General features: G+C 41.3%; 1 protein-coding gene across 11 annotated transcripts in view; it reads left to right on the top strand.

Moving 5' to 3' along the window:
* The window catches only part of ITPR1 (inositol 1,4,5-trisphosphate receptor type 1), a 352,224-nt gene that overhangs the window by 69,671 nt on the left and 257,903 nt on the right, over nt 1-24,650 (top strand). The window lies entirely within an intron of this gene.

The following is a 24,650-nucleotide window of genomic DNA, read 5'->3' as shown; positions in this document are numbered from 1 at the left end:
TTGAATGTGTCACCTTGTTGATTCCTCATAAGCACCCTCTGGAGTTTGTTCTGTAAGCAGCTTCACTTGACAGTTGAGGGAACTGAGGCTTAGTTCCAGAAAGAACCTTCAGCTCATTATCACTGCAGCCCTAGTTTCAGCATTATTTTTCTTACTGATTTTAAACTGCTAGAATTGATAGAATAGTCACAACCACTAGCACTGCAGTCTGCCCTAACCACTAATAGCACCTCCAGGTAAAAGGTTTCTCATTGTGAGGTTAGTTTCTTATCTTCCTAATTCTACCACCTGGTCCATTCAATGCCTCCCTTGTTCTTTATCCCTGAAAGAGCTTATGTAATATGCAGCAGTACTGAGAAGATTAATTAGTTAATATTTGTGAAGCACTTTGAGGATGAAAAGCTCATGGACACTTAAAGTTAAATTAAATTTTGCCTCCTGGTGCCAAGAAATAAACAGTCTTTCTCCTTCCTGCTTGGGGTCAGCATCTCCCCTTGGCCTGCAGGAGAGCGTGTTCCCACAGAGAGCAGGCTGTATTGATTATCTCCCCAAGAGGAAGATCGGAATGGCTACCAATTCTCTTTTGAACTAGATTGGATTCTACAAACAATTGAACCACTGACTCTCTGCTAAGCAGAAATGTGATTGATATTGAAACAGAATTAAAATGTCAACCTCTAGGGAATTAAAGTGAGCGCAACTTCAGAAATTCGGAGATGAATGTCCAAGTGGTTTGAAAAGTGATTTTCATGTTCCACTAAGTATATTAACATCAAAAGCGATATTGATGTTTGAGAACATTAGGCTGCAGTTGTTTCCTTGTCCGTTTCATTTATTGCCATTTTGACCTAAGGTTTGTGCCAGGAAGTTCAGCTTCACTCCTAATGAATCTGAGTGGTGTAATGCTGGCCCCATCTTGCCCATTGCTTTTCCTGGTAGCCAAATCCCTGTACAATGAGCTGTAACATATCCTCAAATGAACTGCTTAAAAGTATGTTGGAGATGGAGAGGAAATCTATAAATTCAGAGGACAAATAAAATGTCAGTGACTTGTAAGAATTCGTAAGCCAAATTCAGAGCCAAATTGGAAACTGAACCTCAGACTTTTCCAAGGCTATGTTCATTCCTTCTCCTGTTGGATAGATCTTCTAAGAGCCACCCTCAACTCGTGAGTCTAATAATTGCTTTTCAGACGGACAGTTACCTTAATGAACTCTGACTTTATGTACGAGTGGTAGTTTATTGCACAGGAATTGTTTTCTCAGAATTTATTGACCTTTATTCCAGTCTCTACTATGAGCAAACCTCTATCTGTTGAATCAGCTCCTAGAACCTCAGCTCTGAATAAATAAAGAGCTTAAAGGTAAGGAATAGGTGGGTCAGTTCAGCCAAGTGAGGCCAGATAGAATTAGAGTTCAGAGCCAGGTCAGAGTTGAGAGTGGGGAGAAATAGCCAGGACTCTTTGGCCCAGGATGCGTGAACGGGGAAACACACACACACACACACACACACATGCTTAAACACACCGCAAAAATAGAGATGTTTCCCAGGTTCCTAACCTCCTGAATACAATGTAGATTCTTTCTCCACCTTCCCTTCATTGTTCCCGTGCAACTCTGACCTATAATCAGCCAACCTGGGCCTGGGCCTTGGGCACTACTAGATATTCTGTTGGCACCAAGAGCCGACAGGACCAGTTTTCCTTCTCTTAATTTCCTCCTCAGGAGAGTTGAGTGTTTATCATGTTCTCTTCTTTTCCTCTCTCTTTCTCTGTTCAGCTTAGGCAATCTTCCGTTCCACAGTCTTTCTCCTAGGTGTATATCTTGAGAGGTAATGCAATGTAAGTTAAGACTGCCTGAATTGAATCCTGGCAGTGCCACTTATGACTTGTATGACCTCAAGAAAGACAGTTAATCTCTTTGCCTCAGTTTCCCCATCTGTAAAATGGGGATAATAATGTCTATTTCATTGGAATGTTGTGAGGATTAAGTTGATATGTGGAAAGCTCGTAGGGTGTGGCCTGTAATGTGTTCAATTAGCATTAATTGAAGAGAAATGGAGTCTCACCTTCAATTCTTACCTGGATAACACTGGACAATTTCATACTTTGTTGCCAGTATTTTTCTTTCGCTCTTACTGTTATCCATTCCTGAAGCACTAGTGATCAGGAGAAAAGATGTGATTGCTAATGGAGTAATTCCTTGTTGAATTTGTGTAATGCTCCAGGTTGGAGGGGGGAAGATAAAGCCTAAGAAGATCAGTTCCTTTTTTCTTGCAACTTAAATTGTTGTGGAAAAGGAGACGTGTTGATAATGGTTTGCAGTATAACATAGAACATGCTAGACTCCAAGTCCAAACTGAGGTTAGAGATAGGCAAATGAAGACAATAGTCAACCATGTGCAGTGGACTTGGGGGCTAGGATGGGTCATGGAAGGCTTTACAGAGGAAGTGACACTTGAGCTAGTTTTTTTTTTTTGTTATTTGAGACAAGATCTTACTCTGCCACCCAGGCTGGAGTGCAGTGGTGCCATCTCAGCTCACTGCAACCTCCTCCTCCTGGGCTCAAATGATCCTCCCACCTCAGCCTCACGAGTAGCTGGGACTACAGGCATGTGCCACCATACTCAGCTAATTTTTTTGTACTTTTAGTAGAGATGGGGTTTCACCACGTTGTCCAGGCTAGTCTTGAATTCCTGAGCTCAAATGACCCACCTGCCCTGGCCTCCCACAGTGTTGGGGTTACAGGTGTGAGCCCCACCTTGAGCTAGTTCTTAAAGGTGTGAGAGGTTCAATGATAGACACTATCATCACTCCCAATAAGTCAAATAATAGAGGTGAGACTGCTGCTCATTAGATTTATCAGGTATGTGGTCACTGGAAATCTATGCCAAAGTTCGTGCAGTAGGGTGAAGGTGGGGGAGCCTGAAGGCACAGACCTGAGAAGAAAAGGAGATTAAGAGTCTGTGATTTTTACATAGTTGGGCCCTGGAGGCCAGGGTCATTACATAGAGTTTGTGTTAAAACTTTGTGGTAGCTAGTGATGTTGTTTCGGAGAACCTCAGAAGACAAAATCAAAAACTTTGGGGTGAACTGAGACAAAGTAAAAACTAGGTGTACTCCACTGCTGAGATCCTTACTGTCTTTTAGGACTGCATGCTTTCATCTTTTTCTATTTTAACTTCTCTTTTATTCTTCTCCCCTTTTCTTCTGGCTACTCCACAGAGCTTTGCTGAACACCTATTATGTGCCAGGTGCCAGGGGATCCCAAGTTGGATTAAGGCATTATTTCTGCCCTGGAGCTAACCTCACCCAAAAGGGGCAGATAGTTGTGTGAAGAACTAATTGACAATGTGAAGCGTAGCTGGTAATATAGGGAGCTGTGTGGGAAAAGGAGGTGTGTCTGGGCTAAGAAGGCAGGGATGGCTTCAAGATCTTGAAGGTCTTGCCACATGGATAGATAGTGACTAGGTGGGCAGAGGCACTCCAGCAAAGGTAACGCAGCCTGCAAAATCAAGGAGATATGGAAGGCCATAGTCTGAGTAAGGAATGAGCCATGTTGTGTGGCTGGAATAGAGGGAGCCAGGTGTCAGGCAGGTATGGTTCCAGATGAGGCTGAAAATGTTGATGAGGGCTCTATGAGCATATTAGGCTTTTCTTGCGTTGTTATAAAGAAATACCTCTGAGACTGGGCAATTTATAAAGAAAAGAGGTTTAATTGGCTCACGGTTCTGCAGTCTGTATAAGCATGGTGCTGGCATGTGCTCAGCTTTTGGGGAGACCTCAGGGAACTTTTAGCCATGGTGGAAGGTATGTCACATGGCAAAAGCAGGAGCAAGAGAAGGATGGGGAGGGGGTCACACGCTCTTAAATGACCACATCTCTAGAGAACTCACTCCATTCATCACCTCCCACCAGGCCCCACCCCTCACACTGAGGATCACATTTCAGCATGAGATTTGGGTGGAGACAAGTATCCAAACTCTGAATGGGGCAGGTTCTTTTTTGCTCTCTTCAAGGTACATGAACTTTTATCTCATAGAATCCAGGGGGATCCCATGAGAGTTTTTAAGCTGGAAAGTGGCATCATTAAATTTTGCCTTGTTTTTATTTTAAAGAAAGTTAATTTTGGTGACAGTGTGGAAGATGTGTTTCCTTATATTTAGCCATATAAAATTTGATTTTTGAAACATTTTAAAACAGTTTCTAGTATTCTAACAGTATAACAGTATGTTTATAGATTTATAAACAAATGACGTTTTATGTTTTTATAAGTCAAATCATTTTTATGACTTCCTTTTCTGTGGAAAAATGAACATTGAGCATCAACATACGAAACGGTGTGTGACAAGCTTGTGCATTGCTGATCCTCTGTGTTGGCCTCATCCATAAACTAAAGGCTCTTAAACTCAAATCTCTGATGCCTTTTAGAAATGCCTTTTACTTTCTTCTTGTGTAGTAAGAGGGATCCTGGAACCTATGATCTAAAAACTGGGAAGCAATGACGCCATGTGTTTGCAAGCACAGGTAACACGGCTGTTTTAGAGATGTCTTTAAAAGGGTGCATGAGTGTTCTGGTATTTGAGAACAGATCTTCCAGCTTGTCATGGGAGTTGCATAGTTTTAGAAATCAGTTCTTAACCTTAAACTTTGTTCACATTGAACTCTAGAATAGCTGTGGTTTTTGAAGACCAACTGTTGAATGCATTTATGCATATTTAATTTTTTGAATGGCTATTAAAGACCTAAGACAATTATATTCAGGTTCAAGGAAAGAACTTCTTGTGGGAGTTTAACATTTTTAAACTGGTGGTTGGTGGAGGGCTGGTATTTACTGATATTCTTGAGTTAATGAGTCCCAAGTATAATAGCCACAATTGTGCTACCCTTCACTTTGGAGAATTGCGTATTTTTACACTCATACTTTGAGGCTTACTATTTCACTATGGAAAACAAATATAGTTGCTGAAAGAAAATGTGGCTAGATTTCAAACTTTATCTGAGGCAAATGTGAGGTCATTAGACTTCTTTCAAACTTCTTAAGTTCCTGAGCCTCATGATATTATCAAATTAAAAGGATACACTACTGAAATGTTAATTTCATTTAATCATGAACATTTGCACTTCTCATAAAATAGCTATTTCTATGTTAAAAATTTCTTATAGTCTGTGAATAGCATTTAAGAAAGCAATGCTAATGTGAGTGTATTTAAAAATCATCCTTTAAGTAATGCTTTTGGAAGCCAGTGTACAATCTGACCTAACATGTACAAGTAGACCATGTAACCACTCATTGAAGATGAATAATATTTTTATGCTACAAGAATTAAAGACTGTTTCTTAAAAGGAAACAAGAGACTGCTTTTTTACTTTTTAACCACCTGTACAGCAAATGATGAATAGGAGAATCCAGATGCCTGATAGCCTTCTGTATTATTTTGCTTATTTATATTTATTTTACAATAAACCTTAAAATGATATTTAATTCTACAGTAGCTGTGGATAGATCAGCCACATTCTGTATAATCTAGATTTTTTTAAAGCTCCATTTTCTTGCTCTATCAATTACTTTCTGTCCATATTTGGCCATTTTGGGAAGCCAAGTTGTCCCCACGTATCAGTGGTGATAACTGGATAAGAAAAAAGTTGATCAAATCCAAGTGTGTTTTTATATATGATGCATCAGTTATCTCTGCCACATAGCAGTTCCAAAACCTCAGGCAGACACAACAGGAAGTGTTTTTTCTGCATGTGTGTCTGGGTCACAGAGGCTCTGCTGATCTTGGGTGAGCTTGCCCATGTGCCTGAGGGTTGGCTTGCTGTTAGACAGAGTGAAGTGACTGAATGACTTGGCTCTGCTCCGTCTGTCTCTCATTCTCCAGCGTTGTGGCAATGACAGCGGCTCTAGAGAGCAAGCCCAGTGCACAAGTCCATAAAGGCTTTGTTTGTGATATGTCTGCTGACCAAAACATGTCTCTTTGGGCTGAGTCCGAAGTCAAGGGGCAGAGCCGGCTAGCCCACCTATGGTCAATTGGCATTACAGAGTTTCATGTCAGAGGGCATGGATACAAGGAAAAGTGAAGAGCTGGGGCTAAATGATGCAGTTCACCACATAAGATTTAGAATTTTTATTGATGACAAGTAATTTCACTTCTTTTTCTTTTTTTTCTCTTTTCTTCCTCTTCTCTTCTCTTCTCTTCTCTTCTCTTTCTTTTCTTTCTTTGGAAAGAGTCTTGCTCCATCACCCAGGCTGGAGTGCAGTGACATGATCACAGCTAACTGTAGCCTTGACCTCTGGGGCTCAAGCGATCCTCCCACCTCAGTCTCCCAAGTAGCTGGGACTACGGGCACATGTTACCACACCTGGTTAAGTTTTTAAAATTTTATGTAGAGTTGCTGTGTTGCCCAGACTGGTCTTGAACTCCTGCGCTCAAGCAATCCTCCTGCCTGGGCCTCCTAAAGTGCTGGGATTATAGGTGTGAGCCACCATACCCGGCCTGATTTCACTTCTTACTACCACATGTGTTGTCTCCCTTCTTTAGGCCTTCATCAGGGAATATTTGGGGGTAAAGAACAGAAACCCACTCAAGTTGCTTGAGAATTACCATAAACAGAACAGGCAAACTCACAGGCCTGTAAAAATAGGAAACCTGGAATGGGCAGGTCTCACCAGAACTGGGACTGCTAGATGTTAGACTTTAAGACCCTTCTCTCATCTCTGCTCCTCTCTCTTTCTTCCCCTCTGCCCCCCTCCCCGCTCTTATGACCCTTTGCGGCCACATCAACTTTAATTTTATGCAGTTTTGTGGCTCAGGCACCTACTATGAATTTAGGGATATGAATTAGACTTCACTGAGTCTAATTCATATCCCTAAATCCTAGCTCATGAGTTGGTTATCCTAAGTCTACTTGTGAGTCTCCTAGGGCTGAGTGCTCAGTCTTCATCTCTTTCTTTACTTTGCTTATTGAGCTGGTCCAGTCCTATGACTTTAAATGCTGTCTTGATGCTGAAGACTCGTAAGTTTCTGTCTTCAGCCTAGACCTCTCCCTTGAACTCCAGACTCACATACACTACATCCTACTCCACATCTCCATTGGGATATGTCTCATAGGCATCTCAAACTTATACCCAATATAGACCACTTGATTTCCTCCTCATAAACCTGCCTCTCCCAGTCTTTTCTCAGTAAATGGCAATTTCAGTTATCCAGTTATTTAAACCTTGGAGTCAAATTCTTGGTTCAATATTAATACTTTAAAATTATATGCATATATTATAGTTCTAATATGGTATATATATTATTAATGAAAGCAAATTTGAAAGCTTCATGTGACACTGATGAAGTAAAATAGATCTTTAATGTCTTGCTAATCAGGATGCTTCATATTTTTATTTACTGATATCACGAGCATAATAGATAATGTGAGTTTCATTTTTTAAAAATTGTGGTAAAAACACATAATACAAAATTTACCATCTTAACCATTTTTAAGTGTAAAGTTCAGTAGTGTTAGGCATATTCACATTGTTGTGAGACAGCTCTCCAAAACTTTTTCATCGTGCAAATCTGAAGTTTTGTTTGCATTAAACAATAAGTCCCCTTTTCCTGCTCTTCCCAGCCCCTAGTAACTACCATTCTACATTCTTGTTTCTATGAATTTGACTACTTTAGATACCTCATATAAGTGGAGTCATATTCTATTTGTGTTTTTGTGACTGGCTTATTTCACATAGCAGAATGTCTTAATAGTTCATCAGTGTTGTAGCATGTAATATGATTTCCTTCCTTTTTAAGGTGAAATAATACTCCACTGTATGTATACACCATGTTTGGTTTATCCATTCTTTTATCAGTGGGCATCTGGGTTGCCTCTACCTTTTGACGATTGTGATTACTGCTGCTGTGACCGTGGGTGTGCAAATCTCTTTGAGACCCTGCTTTTAACTTCTTTGGCTATATACCAGAACTGGAATTACTGGATTATATAGTAGCTCTACTTTTAATTTTTTGAGGAAACTCCATACTGTTTTCCATTACAGTTGTTTCATTTTATAATCTCACCAACAGTGTACAAGGGTTCTAATTTCTCCACATCTATCCAAACCTTGGAGTCTTTTTTTGGCTTCTCTCTTTCATGCCCTAATCTAGTCCCTCAGTAAATCTTCTTGACTTATATTTGAAATATATCCTACATCTGACTGCTTCTCATCTATCACTGTCACCTTTTTCCGAGTCACCATTGGTTCTTGTTTGGACCATGATACTAGTCTTCTAACTGGTCTCCTGGTCTCAATCCTTGCCCCCCCTACAGTCTGATCTCCATAGAACAAGCAGAGTAGTAATTTAAGAATATAAGCTACATATTGTCATTTCTGTGCTTAAAACTTTCTCATGACTCCCATCACACACTGAGGATAAAATTCAAAGTTGTTTCCTTGGTTTACAGTGTCTTAAAAATTCTCATTCCTTTGCTTGCTTGGCTTCAGACACTGCTGTTTGTAGTTGCTGTCAACACACTAAGATTGTCCCTGCCTCAGGGCCTTTGCACTTGATGTTTCCTCAGCCTGAGTGGCTGTATCGTCCTTGCCTCAGGGCCTTTGCAGTCACTGTTTCCTCAGCCTGGTGGCTGTATTCACAGACATTTGCCCTTCACAGGGGCCTTTCCAAACAGCTTTCTCTAAAAAGGCACTCACTGTCAACTTTTTCTGTTCTCTTACCCTGCTTTCTTTTTTCTCTGCGCACTTGCCACTGTCTGACATCATATTGTATTTATTTGTGACTTTCTTATGGCTGTTTCCCCAAAGAGAATGTAAACACCATGAATACAGGGATTCTATCTCAGCATCTGGAAGAATGTCTGATACTTAAAAGATGCTCAATAAATATTTGTGGAATGAGTGTGTAAAATAATATTTTGTGGCCTTGTGTCTAAGCAGCTTTGGCCATGGTGACAGAGGTACCCCATGTACACATGGCGCCTCAAGTGGGGGTGGTTGCCCAGGAAAATGCTGTAATCTGTCTACCATTTCTAGCCAATTTTTCCAGCTAGAAATAATTTATGGGCTATTATTGTTCATGAGGTCTAAGTGGGAAAGTATAGATGCCTCATCTTCTTCTTCTTCTTCTTTTTTTTTTTTTTTTTTTTTTTTTTTTTTGTTTCAGCCTCTTATTGAAGAAAACAATTCAGGGATTGATGGGAATTATTTGCCTCTGACCTTTTGGCTCCAGATCATCCTTCCTGAGTCTTGGCTGCTCCTTATTACCTGCAGTCACATTTCCTGTTGTAATGTGAGGACAGTGCTTCATTTGCACAATGAATGCTGGAAATTGATTTTAAAGCATTCTAAAGCAAAGCCAGAAATTCCTCCTGCAGGGGAGATGGTCGGTTGACAAATCTGTGAATTATATAATAGAATCTCCTCTTACTCTCCTTGTAAAATATACCAAAATATCAAAAAACAATGGCCTTTTCTTCCCAGTTTGTTTGGGATCATACTGGCATCCTCCTGTACTTTGGGGATCTGGGATTAGAATCATGTATAACAGCTTTGTTTTCCCCCAGCTGGGTTTGTGATGAAGTTATTCTGATGGAAACAGTCAGTTAATTCTACAGGATCTGCACACGCTTGCTGAGCAGAGTACTTCTACCTTAAATGGTCTTCCATGCTGTGGGAGAGAGCTTCTGATGCGTCAGTCACAGTGATAATGTCATAGGATTGGAACATCAACTTTGCCTGTTCATACCGCCTCATGGCCTGGAGAAGTCTATTTCAGTCTTAGTAGTCTGTTAGAAGCAACAATAATTAAAATGGATCTGCAAGCTTCTGGCGTCTTTGGGTAGGTAGCCAGAGGTCTATCAATTGCGAGAGATTCAAAGGTGATTGCAAATGCAGTGTGAGGGACACTCCCTGAGGCACTCCTAGAGTACAAGTGATGGCTTTTTGTACTGGATGGTGCTTACACATGCATGTACCTTTATGAAAATTCAAGTTCTCTAGTTACGACTTCTGTACTTTCCTTGCATATATGTTATAGTTTAGTGAAAAAGACTTTCTTAGGAAAACAAACCAACCATAGTTTCTACCTGCAAGAAGATCACCTGGTGGAGATAGTCACATAGAAGATCACACAGTCAACTTAGTGCCAAGATTAAGCAAAGCGTATTATGGGAGCACACATTAAAGAGATGACACTCATCTTTTGGGGAGGATAGAGGAAAACCAGAGAGAAGGTTTAAATGGAATTTATCTATCATCTTTTCCTGGCTTCCTCCATATAGAATAAGGATTTATATGAAGAAACCAGAGTAAATGGGTTCAATCCTGATTCTGTGGTAGCATGCTTGGAAGCTAAAATATGCTTGAAAGATAAATTGTTGCCTTAAAAAGCAGAAAATATATTAAATATCATCACCCTCAGGGAGTTTGTTGATAGTTGTCTCTCCAGACCTGTCTCACTGTTGGCATGGATAACTAGATTGATGAATGAGTAAGAGCTGAAACACAAGACTGTGCATTTCTCATCAATGTGTTTTGTTATTGTGAAATATTTAATATTATTAAGATCTGGCAGTGACCCTGTGTTGGAGGAGGGTGTGTTTGTGTAAGAGCAGTGAGAAAGTAATGGCCAAAAAAAGTTGATGTCTTCATTAAAAAAAGAAAAAATGTTGCCATTAGCTGGATGCAGTGTCTCATGCCTGTAATCCCAGCACTTTGGAAGGCTGAGGCAGAAGGATCCCTTGAGGCCAGGAGTTCAAGACTAGTCTGGGCAATATAGTGAGACCTCATCTCTGCAAAAAATAAAAAATTATCTAGGCATGGTGATGAATGCCTATAGTCCCAGCAACTTTGGTAGTTGAGGCAGGAGGATCGCTTGGGCCCGGGAGGTTCAGGCTGCAGTGAGCCATGGTCATACCACCACGCTCCAGCCTGGGTGGCAGACTGAAATGCTGTCTCAAAGAAAAAAAAAATCGTGGCTGGTGATGAAATTTATAGTCTAATGAGACATAAAGTCATTTTATTATTTCTTTTCTTTATAATGAATGAACAAAATCATAATAGGCAGTAATTAATATAGCAAGCATTGCAAGGTGGTATAAAATGAATTTCCCTACTGTTAAGTAGATTGAGCTCATAGAAGAAACTGATGGGTAGGGAATGGAACTGATGGGCGATTGGAGTTGTTAGAGTAGATAGTACCCAAATTGGTCTTTGGACAAATAGGTTGGAACCAGACCTGAACGTGCATAAGAATATCTTGGTAACAAGTTAAAAATGTAGATTTCTGGGTCCCACCCCCAGATTCTGTAGGTCTGAGGTGAGGCCTGGGGTTACAGATCTTCACAAAGAGGTTTAGGTGTAGATGGTTCAGACAATACCATGAGAAGTGATGACTAGGAGTCTTGGTAGGGAGAGAGGGCAGGATTGGTGGGAAGCAAATGCTCAGAAGTAAAAAATGATAGCACTCAGTGAAGAGGCAGACTCATTCCCAAGACAGAAGAAGAAAATTTATCTAGAAGCAATAAATGTGCCAGGCAGCTCCTAGCGTTGGAGGGACTGATGGCAAAACGAGTCATGGCAATGGAGCCCGTTATCCGTGGAATGCTGCAATCCATAGCTAATGTTTTTATTTGCAGGTGCCTTCAGAATGAAGTCAATATTTAAATGAAAATATCACTCTTGAATAATTTGCACCTTAACATGTGGAGACTGGAACATACCTGAAAGGTTATCTTCCTATTCAACCCTGTCATTTAAGAGAGAGGAATGGGAGGAAGTAACTCATGAGGGATAAGTGGAGATTTGGCTGAAATTCAGAGATTTCCTGATGAGTCATAAACACTTATTTGTTTATTCATCAAAACTTATTAAGCACCTCCTCTACACACCTAGTCCTGGGCTAGACCCAGGGATCCTGCTGACAAGAAGAAAAAAATCAATACCGCCTTGCCTTTGGGAGTTGACAATCTAATGAAGGTATCAGTTGTAGAACAAGTATGGGAATTTTTCCTACAATGAATTGTGTTCCCCACACTGCCAGTTATATGTGGTAGAGTTGCATTCCACAGACCCCCCGCTGAATATGCTTTTATTGAAATGAGGGCCCTGGGCACATGATGACACACGACGGCACATGACAAGCCACACGGCTCTCTGTACAGCTGCAGTGTTTGAGTGGCAGCTTGCTAGTTGGCCCTGAGATCTTTCATTGAATGCTATCTGCTGTAATTTATTTGGATCTTGTACAGCAGTGCTTTTTAAACTTTAATTTGCAAGGCCATCACCCAGGGCTTTTGTTAAAAATGGAGATTCTGTGGGTCTAGAATAAAAACTGAGGTGCCCTGCATTTTCACCAAACTTCCAGGGAAGCTGATGTTGCTAGCAGGTGAACCATACTGACGTCTTTTGGGTCACTGAAGATCTCCTAAATTGAGATCAGGTTGGTTTTTGTTAGTGTTGATCAACTGATTTGTATTTTTTCAGCTTATAGTCACAAGGCCTACTATATATAGTAGCTTATAATAGCAAGGTGCATTATGACTACAAAAATACCTTTGCTGTTGAAATTTGTCCAGAAAAACAACTTTATGATGGAAAGTCCTGTCCTCTGTAACCTCTGATTCTTTTTTACGTCACTGAAAAAAGGGTAACATTTTGGATAAAACAAAATTTCTTGACTTTGCCAACTATCACAAAATAGCAGAACAGACTGTAATTACAAGTGTGACAAACGTGATAAAGGAAATGAGGCTAGGGATGTCTAGATTGGGGTCCTCTAACCGTAGTTATTTGGATAGAGGCCATATTGGTTTCTTGTTCTGCTCTTCCCTACCTCAATCTTACATTACTGCATAAGGTAGCATAGGCTGGCACAGAAAATCTTGAAGGATAGTTGCATTTTTACCTGAAGCTCATCCAGCAACCAATGCCAGTGAAACTGTACATTCTATACTCATCTTGAAATATTAGCCCTTCCAGCTCATAGTTTGTTTATAGCAAGCAAAAAGAGAAAAAGGATTACTTTCAGATTGCTGTAACGCTTGACACCATTGGGCTTTTTAAAGGTTGTAAGTGAATAAATTGAGCTCTTGTGTAGGCATGTTTCTTTTTAAAAATGGTTTGATATGAGGTTAAAAACTAAATTATGTAAGATTCTACAGAAAACAGGTTTTTTTCTGCCACTTTTTTATTTTTTGGTTTCTAGAGTGATCTTTTTTCCTGTCTTGTCTTTTGAGTGACAGCATCAGAGAATGCAAAAATCTTAGGAAGGAGCGGTTCAGTTTGACCTGATGGATTAATTTCCTTCCGTTGTGTATTGGCCGCTGCATTCAAATGTGGAGTTGTGTGTCTGACAACAAAGTTGCTATTCCAAGTTGCTTTGCCAGTGAGAATTTTTATTGTTTTTTATATATGTGTATATATATATATTTTTTTGCCTGTGAGAATTGTGGAACTCATAATATTCCACAGCCAGAAGGGGCTTTGGTGCTTAGCCTGACCAAGTGGTCCTGTGTTCTGTGATGGGCTTCTTCAGTGTTTGAGTTATCATCGTTCATAGAACCACGTGCTAAGTGCTCCTCTAACCAGCGTTTGTGTGTAAGATGTAAACATGGTTGGTGCGCTCATGATTGCCATACTGAGTTTCTAAGGAACCATGAAGGAGTGGTAGATGACTGCTCCTCTGAAAGTTGTTCTTATTGTTGATTTTTAAGTTATTTTAGGTTTTATCTTGTGTGAACACACAGCCCTTACGCTGGTTCATGTAGACATATAGCAAACGAAGTAAACAGTGAACTTCACATTGTCATTGAGAGAGGGGGACACAAGGGGTCAAGGCATCTTTTGTTTTTTTATCTTGTTGTTCTGAGGTTTCCAAAATACTGAGTAGAACAAAAATTCCATTGACCCATGTGATATTGCCGATTTTGCTCTGAGGCGAGGCTGTCCTGACCTGAACATTCTGATACAAAGAAGCACCACTTGGGTGTTGACTTCAGGTAGTAGGCTCAGGGTCACTTTGCCTGGGTCTGAGTTCCAGCCCCATAGCTCATCAGCTGTGTGATATTGAGAAGATTACTTAGCCTCTTCCAGCTGCAAGTTCTTCTTCTAAAAGATGTGTTGTTCTGATGATGAAATGAAACAATATTATAAAGTATATAATAGTACATAGAACATTGTTACTACTACATTGTAGCAATAGGATTGAGCATTTGCTGGCCCCTGTAAATATTAGTTATGTAATTGTGATCATAATTTCTTATTCATATCAATAAATATTCCTAAATACTTGTTAAGTATTAAACACTGAATATGTATATATGTATAACATGTATTATACAGCTTAAACATTGAAAATAATAGATTACAGGAAATATGATATAGATTCTGTAACCTGATCAAGAGCTATCTTCATGGAAATTAATTTTCTACCTGCAGGTTAAATGACTCTGAAATCGTTGGTTTCTGGCTTTGCTTAGAGAAAGAAAATATTGGTCAATCAATCACCAGTTGAGTGGATCCATCTTTGGTGGCTTCCCTTTAAATAGAAGGCCTGTTACTGATCTTGGTTCCTTTCGGTAGGAAAGCTCATTTTAGACAGTGTATTGAGCCAGGGTTTTTGTTTGTTTTAATGATAGAGGATTGAAAATTGGCATTATCAGATGGCACGATGGCTTCTTTCTGCTGCTGTTTGAATCAGGGTTAGGCAGAGACTTTGTGGGACTGTTCTCCTTCATTGCATTTTCTTTATAGTCCCATCCCTCAAAGATTCCAGGCATATTATATCTGTATTGCACAATTAGATCTAACTGTATTTTGAATGTTAAATTCAGCCTTAAGAAAACCTTTATTATTATTTTTTAAAGCATGTATGGTTCAAGTGCTGTTGATGGAGGATATAAACATTAAGTATTCAGGAGTGAGGAGGAAGGTTAAGTTTTAGGTTCAATAAGGAATTATCTGGCTTTTGGTTCAGACAAGTGGTTTTTAACTCGTCCAGCCATTCCTTATGACCCACATCACCCTCTCAAAGTGGGCGCGGGCAGGAGAACTCCACAAATCCCCCACATTTTGTTTTGTAAGAACTGCCAAGCCAATTGTTCAAATTAGCCTAGTCATCTAATCTCCTAATGTCCCTGGCAGGAGAACAAGTGTTACGGGGAGGTGACAGATGAACAGCAGAGAGCTTGCTGTGCCTGTGTTCTGTAGCTCACTGGTAAAGCGTGTCAAGGATGTGGCCTTTGCCTTGCTGTCCCATGTGTTGTTCATAGTCCTCCACTACTGTCTTTGTCCCCAACTTCTTGCAGGGCCAGAGTTTCTGCTGCTAAGCCCATTACAACAGATCCTCAGTGGGCAAACCATGAGGACTGTACTGAGCATGCCTAGTCCTTCTCCCAAACCTGCCAGTCGCTGAATGGGGCCGCCTCTTGGGGAAGAGGGATACAGTGGGGGCACAGGGTGAGTGGTGCCCTTGAGCAGATTTCTCCAGTAAGAGTAATATCAGGCAGGAGGAGCGAACGTTTCCATCTCGGAGCAGCCAATATTTCTTCTGTAAATACCAATCACGTTAGGTGCCAGAGCAGTTAACTAGCCTCTCTACTTCTGAACTGCATAACTCATAAGACTTAACTGTGTTGACCTGGGATATAAACCTATCCTGACTCCTCCACATACCAAACTCAAACATTTCAGAAACTTAAAATACCACTTGTTTCACGTACTAATAAAAAAACTCCAAGTAATTCCTCCAAGGATCACTTAGAAGGGACCCAAATCTACCCTGACAGCCCAGCCACCTTGGAGAGTGCTTTTGCCGAGGCAGCATCAGCAGGGTGGAGGAGGACTGGGCAAGGTCAGCACCTTGTGTGCTACAGAGAGACCCATGCGAGTCTCGTCCTCTTCAGAAGGCAGCCCGCGTGATGAAACACGTCTACGGTGATGCTGTGGTGCTGTGCTAGTCTCTGTCCTGAGCGCCACTCCCTGGTGTAGGGTTAAAAACTCCCAGGAAAGGCTTCTTTGATCTTCCCAGACCAGTATGGTGTATGGTGCTTGCTTTTACATCAGTTTTAGGTGGCTTGCCATATTCTCCATGAGCCTCTTTTAGGAATATTTGGGATGGTAGTGGTAATCTATATTGGGAGCCATCTCAGCTCAGTATTAAATGAGTCTGGGACAACAAGCAACACCCACCCCATTACAAGTTTTATATGAAGCAAACATCTATTTTTGCTTTGTGCAGACTCCACTGTATAAAGTGCTAAAAATAACCAAAGGCTCAGAAACCATTTGTGATGCAAAAATGACTGCAGGGGGAACCGTGTTGTTTTCTGCCCTGGTTATAACTAAATAGTATACGGCAGGAATTGTGCCCAAGAACTAGTTTTGCAAGGTCATTCTGAGGCTTCTCTGGTGTTGGAGGGACCTACAGTTGTCCCTGTGGACTCAGAATGTCATCTTGCCCACACAAACTGGTAAACTTAGAATAATTTAGACAGGCTTTTTTCTTTTTTATTGCTTAAAGGAAATAGTCTGTTTGGGTCTTGAAGATTTTGTGAGTTTTATTTTATTTTTTTTAGGATTTTTTTTTTTTTTTTTTTTAAAGGGAAATGGAAATAAACAGATCACAGGTTAGGGTAACCAGAAGACAGGGTTGTTATGCCTTTTAAAATTGCAGCACATTTCCTAATGCTGCTGTCATTTCTTAAGTCATGCTATGTGCTCAGTGCTCCCGTACTGGCCTCAATGTTGTTACCAAGAAGTGCATTGGCCAGTCTTATCAAACTGGCATCAAAAATCAAGCTCTGAGCTCAGAGGTTAGATACCTCTTATTTTTATCAAGTAGACAATTTTCCTCTCCCCTTAGCATATGAGCTTTGGGTTCTCGACTCAGAACATGCCAAAGAAACCGCTGGTTAATTTAATGCCTAGAGACCATGTTCCTGCTGTGTCTATAGGAAAATGTCCTCCCCCACCCCCGCCACCTCAGTGTGAGTATGTTTAGGAGCCAGTTGACAAAATTGTTAGCGTGCTGTAAAGGGACGGATGGTCACCTCCTCTTCTCCCCGCGCATCCATGTGTATGCATTCAGCTTGTTCTCCGGTGTGGGTGTGAAGATGGCATAGTCTTGTGTGCTTCTCTATTCTGCTGAGATTTGTGTTATCATCTCCACACTTCAAGGACAAGAAAAGATCCAAGATGATGAGTGGTTGACCATGTCGTATGAAAAGGAAGTGGATAGAGAGGACTCATTCTGGAACGGACTAGCAATTGACTGGACAACGTACTTTTTCTAAGCCTCTTAACCCTTTGTATACATCTCTTTATGGCTGTGAAAGTGTCTTACCATCTGTTAGATTTTTTCTGGGAGATGATTAGTTTTCAGAAACCTAAATGACTCAAGGGAAGTGAAAGCAATACTAGACTTTCTAGAAAAATTTATGGTATGTGTTCTCCTTCTTCCAGCTCTGTGCATGCTTCAGGGAATCTGCTGCCTCTGCTGTAATATGTCTGTGCTTTTTGGGCTGGTGGCATGTTGTCTGAGACCTGAAGAAGATACTGGTGAAATCTAAATCAGAACCCTAGGCAGATTTTCCTTCTTTCTTTCTTTTCACTCACCAGCCTTTACTTTAGCAATCTTCCTCTCCAATATTTATTTAAAAATTTCTCAGCATATATAAACTCTTGGCATATAGGGGGAGAAGAAGATTTCTAAAAAATCAAGCCATTTCTCCTAGAAGGGAGATTTGCTACAACAGGAAATTGGATTTGGACCTTCTTTGGAAGCAGAAAAATACTGCTAAATAAACGTTTAAATGGAAGTAGTCTTGTAAATGTTTTCACTTTCAAAAATGGAAATTCATTGTGTCACTTTATGATAATGTCCATGTTATATCTGAACTTCATGCTCTAAAACTCTACAAATGTAGACTTGGAAAAAAAAAAAGTTAACGTTTATTCCCTTTTTTTATTCTCACGAATCATAGCATGGACACCCGTTCCAGTTTGTGTTATGTGTTTCACAAGGGAATGTTTAGCAGTTTAGTGGGTTTGAAACTTCCTGAAGGTTGTTGCAGGGGCTCGGATGAGTGCATTACAGGCCTCTCCTTGGCAAAATGTTTTTCCGTTTGTAGTTTCTCAGCATTTTCTCTTCCCCTGCACAATCCAGGCTAGTGGAATTGAGATACTCACATTTCTATCATCCAGCTGGCTAGTTTTAGGAAAGATACAGCTTGAGCCTGTTCCTCCTTGGCTTTTAGCTTTCACTTGCCTTATTTGGTAAAGCTGCGGGGTTCGTTATTCCTGGAAAGGGCTGTTTCACCAGTTTCAAGGACTATTTCCCACTTCCATCCAGTTCTGTGCTGGGAACTTGAGCTTGCTTGCAGCTCTGGGGTATCTGATTTGAACTGGGGCTGTTGCAGGGTTGGGGTACCCTGAAGAATTCTCACCATCCATGGCGGGTGGTGATGCACCCCTCACTAATGAGATGTTTACACATCAGATACATAGTTCAATGTAAACTTCCCTTTGAAACTACTCATAAAATATGCTGGCTTTTTTGCTTTGTCCAAGGACCTGGAATGGGCATGCCTTTCTCGCTTTTCCTGGGATCTTGGTATTTAGATTGCCTTTTCCCCAATTATCTTTTTCATTTCTGCACTCTTTGTACCTCTTTGGGGGCTTTTTCCTATCCCTTGTAAGGAACAGATAGTTTTGCTCACATTGAAGTTGCTAAGTTTTAATGGAGCTCACAGTTTATTATTTTCTGAAGTACCTCTTCTGATCTTGTTTATAGGGAAACTTACTCTTCTCATGTTCTTTATATATGAAGTCATTTTCTTAGCACCCACCTCACCCCCTTCTTGTCCCCCAAACCAACTGGAATCCAGAATCCTGACAACTTACCCTTCTCTGGTTCCTAAGTAGCATTGTTTTAAAAATAAGTAGCCTCAGTTTTAAAGAGATGAGAAGATGTGGCTTATTCCTTGGGGCTTATATTTGTTTTGTGTCTTAGCCTAAAAAGGAAGTTTATAGGTCCCCCAATCCTCAGAAAGATAGTTATATTCTTTCTGATAAAAGATGGGAACAGGGAAGTGGAGAGGAGAAGAGAAGAAGTGAGGCTGATGTAAGCGAATCCTTCGCTCTTTGCTCAGAGAGGTGTTTTTTTTTTTTTTTTTTTTGTAAAAGGAAGTTGAATTTATTAAGAGTTTGGAGGGAGGGGGCCAAAGGAAATGTTTTTCCCTCCCAGAATGCGGAGGCTGCCACTCAGTGGGAGAATTAGTGAAGCTCCGGAACTCACTTTCATTTTCAAGAACCTGTTGGTGGAGGCTTTTTTTGTCTTTGGCTTTCTTCTCCCTTCCAACCCTGCCTGTCACAGAAGGACCCCCATTCATCTCCCTTGCCCTGTAGTTCATTTCTGGAGTGTGCATGTGAAGTTAAGGGACTATCCCCATCATAGGCGATGAAGCAAATGAAGAGGCAAAATGAAGCAAATGAAGAGGCAAATAAAAGACATCTAGAAATTGACTGGGTGGAAGGAGAAAAGGAGAAAAACAGAAGGGGAGCCTTTGAATGTGAAACACCAGAATGAAAACTGACTTGCCCACTGTCAGAGTATATTACTGGTCAACCCACATCAGTGAGAGCTGGTGAGACCCACCCTCCGAGGGTCCTAACTGTGTGCTGCTGTTCTCTGCCTGGGCAGTTGTGTTGTCATCTGGATACTCAGTTCAGTCCTATACTCTTTCGGATATTTCTGTTTCCTTTTAGAAAATAACTAGCAAATTTGTGACGATTCAAAGCAATATGCTAGGTATATTATGAACCAATTTACCTAACACTGGGCCAAGCATAGAAACCCAACCAATTATCTCTCTCTATAGGATATACAGGAATGTTTTGATTTAACTGCCTTAAGTCATTCTGCACTAGAGAGTTCTGTCTCTCAGCTGGATTTAGTTACCTGTCCTTATCAGTCTTGGTACACATAATTCTTTGTCATACCAATAATGATTATTACTACTACTAACATGCGCTTTTATTTTTTATTTTATTTATTTATTTATTTTGAGACAGTCTCACTCTATCGCCCAGACTGGAGTGCAGTGGCACGATCCCAGCTCACTGCAGCCTCTACCTCCCAGGTTCAAGCAATTCTCCTGCCTCAGCCTCCCAAGTAGCTGGGATTACAGGTGTGCACCACCACGCCCAGCTAATTTTTGTATTTTTAGTAGAGACAGCATTTCAGCATGTTGGCTAGGCTGGTCTCAAACTCCTGACCTCAAGTGATCTACCTGCCTTAGCCTCCCAAAGTTCTGGGATTACAGGCATGAGCCACTGCGCCCAGCCTAACCTGCAGCCTTTTTTTTTTTTTTAACTGTGTAATATTTTTTTCTGTTTTTTAAATATATTATACTTTAAGTTCTGGGTTACATGTGCAGAACATGCAGTTTTGTTACATAGGTATACATGTGAAATGATGGTTTGCTGTACCCATCAACCCGTCACCTACATTAGGTATTTCTCCTAATGTTATCCCTCCCCTAGCCCCTCACCCACCACAGACCCCAATGTGTGATGATCCCCTCCTTGTGTCCATATGTTATCATTGTTCAATTCCCACTTATGAGTGAGAACATGTAGTGTTTGGTTTTCTGTTCTCGTGATAGTTTGCTGAGAATGATGGTTTCCAGCTTCATCTATGTCCCTGCAAAGGACATGAACTCATCTTTTTTCTGGCTGCATAGTATTCCATGGTGTATATGTGCTACATTTTCTTAATCCAGTCTATCATTGATGGACATTTGAGCTGGTTCCAAGTCTTTGCTATTGTGAATAGTGCCGCAATAAACATATGTGCTAACATGCACTTTTAATACTTACGTTGCACCCGGTCTGTTCTGAAAGGTTTACCCATTTCTACCATACAGCAACACCACGAGGTTGGTGCTAGTCATATCCTTGGTTTACTATTGAGGAAACTGAGGCTTAGAGGATTAACATGCCCAAAGCAACACGGTTAGCTAGCAATGTTAACCCTGGCAGTCTGACTCTAGAAACGGACTAACTGCTTTGCTATGTTGCCTCTTAACTGCTATTTAAGTCACTCTCTGGTGGCAAGTAGCCTTGAGTGTTTTGGTTTTTTTTTAGACAAGGTCTTGCTCTGTCACCCAGGCTGGAGTGTATTGGCACAATCATGGCTCCCTGCAGCCTTGACCTCCCTGGCTCAAGTCATCCTCCCACCTCAGCTGGGACTGCAGGCACTGTCCCCATGCCCAACTAATTTTTTAATTTTCTGGAGAGAGGAGGTCTCCCTGTGTTGCCCAGGCTGGATTTTTTTTTTTTTTTTAATACAACTAGTCTCTGGAGCTCATGGTACAAGGATTAACTAGATTAAATGCATATTGGTTTGTTTGGTAATCGCTGTTTCTTACATGAGGCCAAATCTTTGCCCTGCTTTGTTGCTATGCTCTCTTTTAAACTTACTTTCACTTGTTTTCTTATTGTGGTTTTCTCTGACCCTTGTTCACATACCTCTTAGGTAGGTCTCAGATCTGTGGGTCCTCTAAGGCATTGATTCTCAACCTTGATTGTACTTTAGAATCACTGGGGAGTTTACAAAAACCTATATTCCCTGGCTCCATCCTTGCAGTTGGTATAAGACTCAGGAATAAATATTTTTTACATTTCCCTGGAGATTTCAATGACCAGCTTGCTTTGCATTAAGGCAGAGTTTCTCAAACCTTGCGGGTGTACTGCATGATCTTGTTAAAATGCAGATTCGGAAACAGTCTGCTATCTGATCTGCAATGAGGCCCAAGGGGCCTGCATTTCTAACAAGCACCCAGTGCTGCTGATGCTGCTGGTTTTTGAGACAGAATCTCAGTCTGTTGCCCAGGCTGGAGTGCAGTGGGGTGGTCTTGGCTCACTGCAACCTCCACCTCCCGAGTTCAAGCGATTCTCCTGCCTCAGCCTCCCGAGTAGCTGGAACAACAGGTGCATGCCACCATGCCCCGTTAATTTTTATATTTTTAGTAGAGATAGGGTTTCACCATGTTGGCCAGGATGGTTTCAAACTCCTGACCGCAGGTGATCTGCCTGCCTTGGCCTCCCAAAGTACTGGAATTACAGGCATAAGCCACCCTGCCCGGCCCACACTTCTCATTTTGAGTAGCTGAGGCCTGGACTGTGCATCTTGACTGTACTCTCTCTTACCCTTTCAGTCTTTGGATTGTATGTCACACTGGCTGGAATTTGTGGCTTCCAACAACCTGGTAATTGCCCACAGGATAAAGTGAGAAAAAGGAGCAAAATGGGAAGATATTGAAAGACAAACTGTCTCAATTTGGGAAGGACTTGTTAAAAAGACAGGCATTGTTAATTAGTAGCTTAGTATCTAATCTTTGTCACTGAAGGCTGCAAATCATGCTTCCTGGAGTCTTCTTAAAGACAGCTTCTGCAGAGGTTTTAACACCTCTCATCTGACTTTTGTTAAATAGCCTGCTGGAATCCAAAATAGAAGCTGTGTAGGGAGATTCTCCCTAAGCATATTTTAGCTGCCAAGCCTGCTCTGTTAAGGCTGTATTGATTTCTCCCCCCTCTTGGTATGAAATTAGTCATATAAAATCACAAAACCCTCAAAGACATTTTGATTCAATCTGGCACTTGATGCTTGGCTGTCCCCTTGAGCACCCCCACCGAGGGATCCCTAGACCTTGCTGCATATCAGAATCATTAAGAGGTTTAAAAAATGATTTTCTATTATATAAGAAATAGATGCATACAGTCTTCTCATAGGGCTTGCTGCAAAGGCTTAAGTCTCCTTGTTCTCTTCCTGACCCTAGAGCTAGCTATTACCAGAATGCTCTGTAACTTTGCAGACTTTTCTCTTTGCGTGTACTTACATATGTGTATACCTATTTCTTTTTTTTTGAAGTCTGTTAGTGCGGTGTATTTTAATATTACAGTGGATTTTTAAACCTGTACTCAAAGCAGCTGTGAAGTCATTATCTCACTTGGCTTTGCAGACACAGTTCTCTGCTGGTTCTCTAGAACTTCCTCTGTTGTTCCTTCTGGATCTCCCTGACTCTCTTTTCCTCTTTCTCACCTCTAAATGTTGGGCTGGTCCCGGGCTTCAGCCTTGGCTCTTATCTTTATCTGTGTTCACTGTCTAGATGATCTCATCCACTCCTCGAGGTTAAATGTGCTGATGACTAACAGATTTGTTTCTCCAGTGCCCATCTGTCTCCCAAGAGCTAAATGTGCATCTCCAACTTTCTAAGTGACACTTCCACTTGAATGGACTTCAGAGGCATACTAGACATAATCTGTCTCCAACTGGCAGTGTCTCCCTGCCTCAAACCTGTTCCATCCCTGGTCTTCCCCATCTTGATGTATGGTGACTGTTTTGGCTTGTAGTGTCTTGATTCCTCTCCCTCCCTCACACGTCACATCTTAGCCATCTGAGGCCAGTTTCCTAGTCCTTCAGTTATATTTCCAATTTACTTACTTCTCACCACCTAGTCTACAGCCCTCATTCTGCTCTCAACCATCATTATGTCACCCAGGCCATTGTTTCCCAGACTTCTTTGACTGGACCTCATGGCAAGAAATTTATTTCAGCTGGGCATGGTGGCATGCGCCTGTGGTCCCAGCTACTTGGGAGGCTGAGGCAGGAGGGTTGCTTGAGCTCAGGAGTTTGAGATCAGCCTGGGCGACATAGTGAAATGCAGTTTCATTGTGTCTCAAAAAACATACACACATATGTGCGTATATAAAACTGCAACCTAGGAGACATATTCATATATATAAGCCAAAGGTTCACAAAGCAGTACTTACCTTTACTGTTTGCAGTATACTGTGATACTTCATTCTCTTATTTTGTGAGAAAACAGATAGTGGTTGAGGCCCACTTTATTCATTTCATGACCCAGTTTCAGTCATGATCTGCAGCTTGAAAAATGCTGGTTTGGATCCTTGCTATTTAAGGTGATCTGTAGAGCCAGCAGCATTGGCATTAACTGGGAGCTTTTTAGAAATGCAAATCTCAGCCCCTCTTCTGGCCCGCTGAATCGTAATGTGCATTGGAGGAGATGCCCAGGTAGTTTGCAGGCAATTGCAGTGTGAGTGTCACTAGTCTGGAATGACTGCTGTGGCCTTCTAGTAGTGGATCTCCTTGTTTCCAGCCCTGATGGCTCACAGTCTTTCTACCATGGGTGGAGCTGGAGTGGTCCTTATAAAGCCGTTTGGGTCATCCTGCGCCGGCTTTAACCAGCCTCCCACCTCATGTGGAACAGAATTAAGCCAGGTTCTCAACCCTGGATAACTGCTCATTTAGATTACCCAGAAGAATTAAAAAACAAATGAAAATGAACAAAACAAAACCTCATGCCTGGGATACATCACAGACAAATTGGATCAGAATCTCTGGGTATGCAGCCAGGATTGAGAACAGCTGTATGAGAAGACCAGGCCCCTGCCTGCCTCTGGAAATGGGCCTATCTAGAGCTCTCCTGGCTCATTCAGCTCTAACCATACTGGCTGCTTTCCTCTTCCCTGCACACAGCAAACTCGTTTCTGCCCCAGGGCCTTTGTGCTTAATGTTCCTCCTGCCTGGAGTTCTCTCTTGCAGGACTCATGCCCTCACTTGTTTCATGC

This window comes from Chlorocebus sabaeus, chromosome 22, assembly GCF_047675955.1.
Source record: "Chlorocebus sabaeus isolate Y175 chromosome 22, mChlSab1.0.hap1, whole genome shotgun sequence".
NCBI lineage: Eukaryota > Metazoa > Chordata > Mammalia > Primates > Cercopithecidae > Chlorocebus > Chlorocebus sabaeus.
This window is presented reverse-complemented; position numbering and strand designations above follow the sequence as displayed.